General features: G+C 34.4%; 1 long non-coding RNA gene across 1 annotated transcript in view; it reads right to left on the bottom strand.

The window, feature by feature from the left end:
- Positions 1 to 3853: 3853 nt before the first annotated feature.
- LOC141480963 (uncharacterized) overlaps positions 3854 to 9330 on the bottom strand; it is a 193500-nt gene continuing 188023 nt past the window's right edge. The window contains exons 2-3 of the long non-coding RNA XR_012464669.1: positions 6117 to 6156; positions 3854 to 3989 (exon numbers count right to left, since the gene is read on the bottom strand). This is a non-coding gene — a long non-coding RNA (uncharacterized lncRNA). The remainder of the gene's footprint in view (positions 3990 to 6116; positions 6157 to 9330) is intronic.

Below are 9330 nucleotides of genomic sequence, written 5' to 3'. Positions count from 1 at the left end.
CAAATATCATATCAATATGTCAACAGGAAGGGAACAAATTTCAATTACTAAATTTGACCCAAATAAACAAACAGGGCAAGCTAAATAAAACCGTTTGAAAACAGAATTATTAGATTATATATTGTTTCGTGCAATATATCATCTAATAGATCAATATGGCCCTTCAGAGCATGTAATTCAAATGAATATTAAGAAGATATTAGGGGAACGTGGGGAGGGTTGATAGCCGTTTTTTGAAACACATTTTTCATAAGAAAATAATGTTTTTCATAAGAAAATAATGCATTAAAAATTATGAAATTTAGCATAAACATGGAATAATACTTCGAAATTATTCTATATGAATATTAATGTATATATTCAATATAAGACCTGTCAATTCTATAATTTTTTTTTATTTTTATCTTTATATCAAAACTCCCTATACGTGGGAGGCATGATACGGGCATGAGGGAGGAATGATACATCATTCTGAAATAACAGTTTCTATTACCGTTTTTGTTATTACATTTCAATTAACGTTGTTGAACTCTGTAAAGTTTATGGGAAAACTTAACTTCCGGTTGACTCTTGCAGTACCTCCTACACTGCACGGATGAGGTAATTTTACAGCATCATCAGCAGATACCATTGAAACATCTTCAACGGCTGGGAAAACGAAATGGTACCCGGGTTGCGTACGCCTCATGAAGTTAACAAGGTAGTCGCCATTTGGTTCAATGTCCCGGACCTGCCCAACATAATATTTATGGGATTTCTTTGTGAAAAATTTCACTAGAATGAAATCATCTTTTGCAACTACTCCATTGGCAAACCTTTCTTCAGCTAAGTCTTCTGTAATTTTAGTTTCTATATCGGTTAATTCGGAAGAGCTTGTAGATGAAATCGTTGAGAAACATTCCAAATCAGAATCATCAGTTGAAAATAATTTTTTCTTTTTTTTTTATTAACGTCTTTGTTACGGATGATAAAACCCTTTTCTTGGCGGTTTTTGCATCTTTTTTTTCAGGTCTTTTTGAAAAATCTTCTTTTATTTTTTTCACATTTGGCGTGTCTGTAAGAATTTTTGTTTTGACAGGTTTCCGTTTACCTTGTGTTTTTCGAGGTGAAGCGCTCAGATACGGACGTATTTCCTCTGGAGTCTTCAAAGATGTGACAGCTTTTTTTGGCGGAGTAAAGTGGATTGCTTCTTCTAAATTTGTATCTGAAGTAGAAGGTCCAGCAATATCTTCGTCTTCGTTGCCCGGCTCATTGCTCACAGCTTCTGATCTTATTTGCTGATTTTCTATACCAAGATTGGGTCTGTCAGATACAGAAGCAAAATCAACATCGGAAAATATGTTCGGATTGTAGGGACAAATTCCCGTATGTTCAAATCCCTTGGTAATGTTCAAAGGAGTGAAAGCCCTTTGAAAAGCTCGACCTGCAAGTGATGGTATATTTTTCAAATGTATTGTCTTTCCAGGATTATTAACCATAAATGAGTCAGACTCCTAATTGAAATAGGTCTTGAACGGTCCATAAACAGACACATCCAGCGGTTGTAGCTTATGGCTGGTGTGTGGGGGTAAAGTAAGGAGAATTATTCCATTATTTTTGCAAATATCAAGTCCATTCGGAGACATATGACTTTTATGGTTATCTAAAATTAGCAGGACTTTGTTATCCAAGGAACATTTAACAAATTTAATGAAATGCGTCAGATATTTCTTGAAATTCTCCTCAGTCATCCAACCACTGGCATGTGTTACAGCTAAAGATCCTACGGGGGCACCTGCAGTCATATAATCTTGAACATTTTTTCTAGGAAATATGAAAAAGGGTGGCACTGAATTGCCCGTAGCATTGGCAGTACAACAAATAGTTACAGTAGTTCCTCGCTCTGCTGAAGTAACTTTTGCTACTTGTTTTTGTCCTTTCTTCGAGATAATCTTTCGTGGTTCGTGAGATGTTTGAACACCCATTTCATCACAGTTGTAGATTGCAGATGGTTCGAAGCTGTGTCGAACCATCACTTCACGAAGCAACTTGAAAAACTCTGTGTGTTTGTTGAATGCGGTGGATCGGCTTAAACTTGTCGCTTCTGGAGTTCTCAATAATAAATAATTATTACGGGCCATGAATTTTCGCAACCAATCACGCGAGGCAGCTTTTTTATTCGCCCAAGTTGCAGGTGAGAGTCCATTCGCTGAAGCAAAGGAGTAGGCAAGTTCGCGGGTTTCTTTCGTAGTTAGTCCGTAATTGATATTTGCGGCTTTGAGCAAATATTCTCCCAGTAACTTTTCCTGTTCATTATTGAAAATTTGTGAGGTTTTGTAATTTGGTTGGTATGATTCGGATTCCCCATTCTTTCTGAACCTTTCCACATATCTCTTTAAAGTCATCTTATCAATTCCGTATGTTTTTGTAGTTATGCGTAGCTTACTACCATTGACAACCTCCCTAACTGCTAGTTTCATTCGTTCAGGTGACACGGGAACTCTTTCAGGCTTCCTTTTCCACTTGAAAGGCATTTTCTGTAAAAAACGTATCTTTAGGAATTGTTCACACATGAATCAAAACTGGTAAGGGAACGTGGGAGCGTTGATACATGTATCAACCCTCCCGAATTGAAATGTATCAAACCTCTTGTGTTTACAAATTTGGAGAAATTGACAGACACAAAAAACATAACTTTGGATACGCAAATATGCAGAAAAATCAGTGCACTTTTTGTCACCCAACTCAATTTTCAAAACATATCATTACAGTTTCTTAAAAATGTACAGCCTTACCTTGCATAATTTACAATGAATCTCTTGAAAACAGTAATTCAATTATAACTCACACACAAACCACCATTCACGAAATATTTTTAGATTCACGCCATAGCTGGGATGCCGTGTTGCACTATCTTGCGCTTGACTGATGTCATATATTTTACGGCGGCAATTTCAACTATGCTGCAACCCTCCTGCAGTATCAACCCTCCCCACGTTCCCCTACATATATAAAAGCCGGGACATAGTGGTTGCGGCGGTACCGGCCGAGGGCTGGCGGCGTGTGCTTATAAATAGCGCATGTACTTTTTTTGTAACATTTTTGCCTAGAAAATTTAAGGTAAGGTCCGAAAACGCGCCGATAAAAATTACAAAAGTTATAAACAATTAAGTGAAAAAAAAATGGGGCTTTAGTTTTTTCTTAATATCTCGGAAAATTTTCAAAATTTTGGAAATTTGAAAAAAGATTTGAAAAGATCAATGAATTTGCGTAAAAAAAGTCCCAACTCCCGAAACTGTATCTCGATTATTTATAATTTTTACAGAGCCCTGAAAATAGAGCCAAAAGCGGGTAGTCTGTCTTCCGCGCGCCTTTCGTCACTCTGACATAAAAACAAAAAAAATTATTTAAACATATTAAATGTAAATATTAAGGAATGAAAAAAATCATGTAATGTTGGGATACATCAATAAACAATAATCCGCAGTCAAAAAATTTTTATCCTAATTTCAACGTTAATTATAAATTTGTTAATTAATAACTTTTTCTGAATTGAAAGTTAATATAAAAATCCCTTTAATTATTAAACTAAAACCCTGGCATGTTCCTTCCTCTGCCGTCCTGTCGCAATGTGCGCCTTGCTTAAGATAGAAGAAGACTAAGTATTGTAGCTCCGTACGGTGCGTCTTTAGGATGGAAGAGAGTGTGTATACTATATTTCATGTAATTGGGAAGTATAGGATGGACTAGTGAATACTAATCATTATAATCATTCAAATAAATTGTCAATAGTAACTCAACAAACCAATTATTTCATATACTGTCATGAGCGTGATTTTTTCTTTCTTCAAAAAGCAAAATGTTTTGCATCTTACTGATATGAAATTCTGTGGTGTAGATGTAGATCATTTAACTTCGTAATAAGTAGGTCTCAGTCATAGTGGAGTTCATTTTTTTTAATTGAACCGGTTTTTTTCATTGCAAGATTCTGTTAAATATATTGTAATGACCTGAAAAAGATGCATAAATGTAGTGATAGAATTTTCATGCATATTCATCATGAGGTTGGTGTGACACTTTCAATCATTCTCAAAATTCTTATCATATTTTTTATGTACTTTCTGAAACGTAAATATAAAACATAATGGATATTGGGATTTATCACTCCGTACGGAACATATCATAGAGACGTCATTATGATGATGCCCATTATCTTTATAACGAAAAAGAGACTTATCTTTGACATGAGGAGATGGGTGAGATAGATGTTCGCTTTTATGTAAATGTAAACTAGGTAAATTGCTGAATTCAAAAGCCATTGAGAATTCAAGTTCACTATTTCTCGACAATTAATTCGTGAATGGAATCAGAAATGATGAGGAAAATTTCCACCCTAATATATAATCTGGCTTATATACATTCCATTCCTGGACATCACGCCAAAATCTAAAAGTAGTAACTCATCAAACCTTATTTGAGATTCGTTTCGTCCAAGTAAAATTTCTTTTCAATCTCCTATGCACATATATGAATTCATTTATCTCTGTACTAGGAACTGCATTATGCAGTTGTTTTCTGAAAATCCGCATCAGCGTAGTTTTTTCCGCGTATCGCCATAGAGTCATTAACGGGTAATGGAAAATGAGAAAATAGACCCCACTTTCAGTGAGGAGTTGCGTCTGCTTATGAACATCTTGAAGCTGTGAAGAGGCCTTAATGAGGTATTTAGACCCGCTGACTTTATTGAAACAGAAACATGAAAATAAAGTGGATTTGGTCTGTGACCCTCTTTTCAGAGATGGGAAATGAGATTCATTTGTACATGAGCGAATATATCAAGAGAGTGAAATGAAAATTGAATTTATTTTGTTAGAAAGCTCATTTCGGAATTTGGAGTGCATGACCAATTCGAAATTGGAAATATTTATATAAATAGAAAATCAAGGAGCACTATCTGACAGTGAATGTATTTATTTTTTTGAAGTGATACGAATACGAATAGAAATGTCAGAAATTTTTATTATGACGAAGCAGCTAAAACTCAAAATCCAGTTTGGTAACAAAACTCATCCAAGTGAAATTTCACATCGATAATCTTCAACCTAGTACATATTTTGTGTACTTTTTCTCGTAAATTAAATCTGTTTTGGTATCGTAAGAGGAGTCGTGAAGATAACTCTTCATTTGATAAACCTTTGATAGTCGTTGATTTTTTATTTTTCTCTCAGATTACCCATTATCGATATCAATTCAAACAAAGGAAAATTAAAAAAGTCTTTTTCTATATGTCCATGAAGTTTTTTGTACTGATATTGTATATGTTTTATTCGAGCTAAATGATTAGCTTTTCATTTTTATTGATTTTTTTGTGCCTATCTACCTTCTTCAATTTGAAAAAGTTTAAATTTGTAATGGAGGTTCATCCTAGTAAGTTACTGCGAAAATTCAATATATTTTTGTCAAGGAAAATGTGCTGTTGGGTATACGTAAGAATCATTACCAAAAATAGACGAATTAAGAAGAAGAAAATTATCAGAACAAGTGTGTAAAAACTATGGTGATCATCGATTTGAATGGAATTGAACTATTGACTAATCGTTAATGAACCACATATCTACTAAAAGGAGTAAACTAAAAGAATTCATCGTACATCCTTATAATTGGTGAAAATTGAATATCGAACAATTCTTAAGAAATGATTCATACAGAAATTACCAGAATGGCAACTAACTAATAAACCTCGTAGAGATCATAAACAATATTCAGTATGATTTAGGTTACAAAATGAGCCTGTATCAGCCTGTGTTGACAACTTCTGCAAGCTTCACTTTGACGAGGTATAGTTCTGTTGAGTTATTGAGACAAAATGTTTCTTCATGAAACTATATCACTTGAATAATATGTTCTGACAATTCACGAATTTGATGGAAATACTTTTTCCACAAACATCATTTTTTTTAACTGACAAATTTTGGAATAGTTTTTTTGTAGTTTCAGTGTGTGAAAAAATATGATTTCATCAGATTCATTCTATGTCAAAGATTACCAATGGAAATTGCATCAAACCGTTCAACTTCATATGGTCAGAATAATTTCCGGAATTTAAAATAAAATGAGAAAAATATATTCCAACTCACCACATACACAGGGAATCATTTTCGTTGTCTAGCTCCAAATCTGTAACAAAACCATGTATTTCAGTAAAGATTTGTTTTGTATTTACCAATATCTCACATATTCAGTGTTCAATTTCAGTCTCAGTATTTGTTTGTCAGACTCAGGGTGCACCCAGTCTTCAAGTCATGAGTCACAAGCCGTGAGAAAACGTAAACAGTTAGATTTTTAATTTTCGTCTGCAATATCAATGCAGGAGTATAGGTATTATTGTTGAAAAACATGAATTCTTACGACTTATGACTTGATACTGTTTCACTAATTCACCATCATTTAGTGAAACCGATTTTCTATTATAAACGTTCCCGAAACTGTTCCTTATCACATACGGTCTCATTAAGTTTACTTAACAATCAAGTTTACTATATTCAGAACTCCATTCTCAGTTATCAGGGGAATTTCTAAAGAATGTATAGCAGGGTAATTTGAAAAGAATTTCTCAGTAGCAAAAATACCATCACTAATTTGATATGGTGAATTATATCCGATAATATCAAAGTAATATTACCAAACTAAATCAATTTCGGTTCTTACTAATGTATTGTGATGTGGAAACCTTTTGAGAACTGATGTTTCAGTAATAATTATTTTGTTTTTATCGATCTTCTTCGAGTATTTATTCTTTCCACAATCTGAAAAAAAAATTTAAAAAATTGGAAAGGAGAACTTTAAGCACTTGTGAAAAAAGGGCAAAAATTTTAATTTACCCCAATAAGTTACTGCGCAAGTTCAAAGTATTTTTCACAAAGAAAAATTCACCAGTAACTTGTAGTGTTTAATTATTTTGCGTATTGAAAAAATAGCTGAGAAATTATACAATACTTATCTTAACGTTTCGGAGGCTGAAATCTGCCTCCGTCTTCAGGATTAGTCAAAATTCAAGTTTATATGAAGTTTTTCCTTTGCTCTGTTTATTTCTCAACTTCTTCGACATATGTCAAAAAAGTTTTTAAATGTTATGTCAATGTTGTTGATTGACTTCTAAGAATATTAGATGAAGTACAAGGTGTTCTCTGATATTAGTCTGTTACTATTTTGCCACTTTTTTTAAATAAAACACAAGCACTACAGGAAAATCCTTGAGGCGCTCTTAAAGCGGTGCTTGTGAGAAAGTAATGATTCAAATTGGATTTGAATCGCTGGAGATTGAATTTTTTTGGGAAAACGTTCTCAGAAAATTTGTTCCACTTAAACGCAGTTCTCCAACTGAAAGAGTTTTTTAACGGTGAAGTTCGAGGTGTTCAGTACACCTCAGTACACCTCAAAACGACGAGTAGCCACAGTCTTGAACACTTCTTCTGAAACTATATATAGAAGAAAGACAAATCTCCAACCTTTTTTCAATGTTCCAGACTATCAAGGTTGCAAGTGATGTTCGCTTCTCCAATCAAGCAGATGGATCTTTTCTGAATGGAATCCAGCAGCTTCAGAGTATGTTTGGGGGTGGAGATCCATAATATGAGAACAATACTCCATAGACGGTCTGATCTGAGCTTTATACAGCATCAAAATATGTTGAGGTGTGTACAGTCTTCTGGTTAGGAACAGTGTTCCAAGATAGTGAGAAGCAGCCTTTGCAATTCCAGTGACATGATTGTGCCAAAACATATTGGTGTCCATTTTAACTCTCAACAAACTTATCGAAGCAGAAAGCGGAATTTTCTGACCTGACATATCTGGTTCTTTTTGGAGAAAACCGATGTCTGAAATCCAAATGTGATGAAGAGATGAGTGTGCTGTCGACAGCAAAGCAATATATTGGATTCTTGTTTTTTTTTCCAATAAGTCGTTGTGTGACAAGTCAATTGTTACATGTCATCTGAATCATTGAAACACTCGAGTCATGAATATCTACAAATATTTCGGTAACGTAACTGCGAGACGCAAACAAATGCCTACCTTAACGCAATAAACTCGATACTCGTCAATAAACGGCTATTGATCAGAGTTCTATGACTTCTGTCAGAATTTCTGTATTAAAAATGAAAGTCGATATATGTTTTCGACTGGAATTTTTTTTTGGTGTAGAGTGAGTTAATAAAATTGGTGAGCACCTTGCTTCAGCCTTTTTTTATTGCTGGAGAACTCCAAGTGCAAAGAATTAGAGATATAATTGCTGTGTTTGTGCACTGTAACGCCATTTTGAAAAATAAATATCTGAAGATTTTCTTGATTTGATTCTTCACACTCTAAAGGGACTAATAAAGCTGGGAGCATTTCCTGATCCCGGAATCATACTGCAAGCTAGAGCATTTCCTGATCGTGAAAACACCTTTCAAAACTGGGGCATTTATCCTGACCACGTGAAGCACCACACCCCAAAGTACCTTTTGGACATTAAGCAATCATTAATAACTAATAAGATAAGTACACTAAACTGTGTACTCTCAGTGTTCATCATATTCATCATATCATTCATTCATATTTGTCTCATCATATGAAATAAATGTTATATTTTGTTTTATATTACGTATTATTTTCTTATAACTATTCATTACTGGTGGTGGCGCCCTAAAAAAGTAAACATTGTAAGGTCTCAACAACGGCAATGCAATGTCCACCAATTGGTGAATAGATTCCAGTCTGACCCACCTGAAGAGAGTCTCTGCTGCTAGTTTGTGTGTTCACCTGCTATAAGAAACACACTTTTGAATAACAACGTTACAGTTGATATACAATGAAAAAGGGTTGTAAGTTTTCGAGAGATATCCATCGACAGTCACTTGCAGAGAACGTTATTTCAGAATGCTGAAAAGCCATACACAAAAATGATCTGACAAGTCATAGCATCAAAGTTTGGTCAACAAACCCTCATGCCACACACAGTCAAAGGCCTTAGAAATATCAATCGCAATAGCTCTTGCCTCTCTAAGTTTTACGATTGCGTTATTCCAAATATGGGTGACATACGATAGAAGGTCGCCTGTTGATCTTTGTTTCCGAAAGTCACATTGATGATCGCTCAAAATGCCTTCTAAATATTTGGATATGATGCTTCCTCCATGATTTTTGATACCCCTGATAACAAAGCGACTGGTCTATAGTTATTTGAGAATATGCCCTTTTTGGAAATAGGCTGAACGCGAGCAATTTATAACAAGAAGAAAAAACTCCTTTCTTATAAAACAGGTTGAAATTTCTGCAAAATACTGTTGTAAAAAATAATTTCCGGTATTA

The sequence above is a fragment of the Leptinotarsa decemlineata genome, unplaced genomic scaffold (genome assembly GCF_025532065.1).
Source record: "Leptinotarsa decemlineata unplaced genomic scaffold, Ldec_3_MD MMD2_tig00000035_RagTag_RagTag, whole genome shotgun sequence".
Lineage (NCBI taxonomy): Eukaryota > Metazoa > Arthropoda > Insecta > Coleoptera > Chrysomelidae > Leptinotarsa > Leptinotarsa decemlineata.
This window is presented reverse-complemented; position numbering and strand designations above follow the sequence as displayed.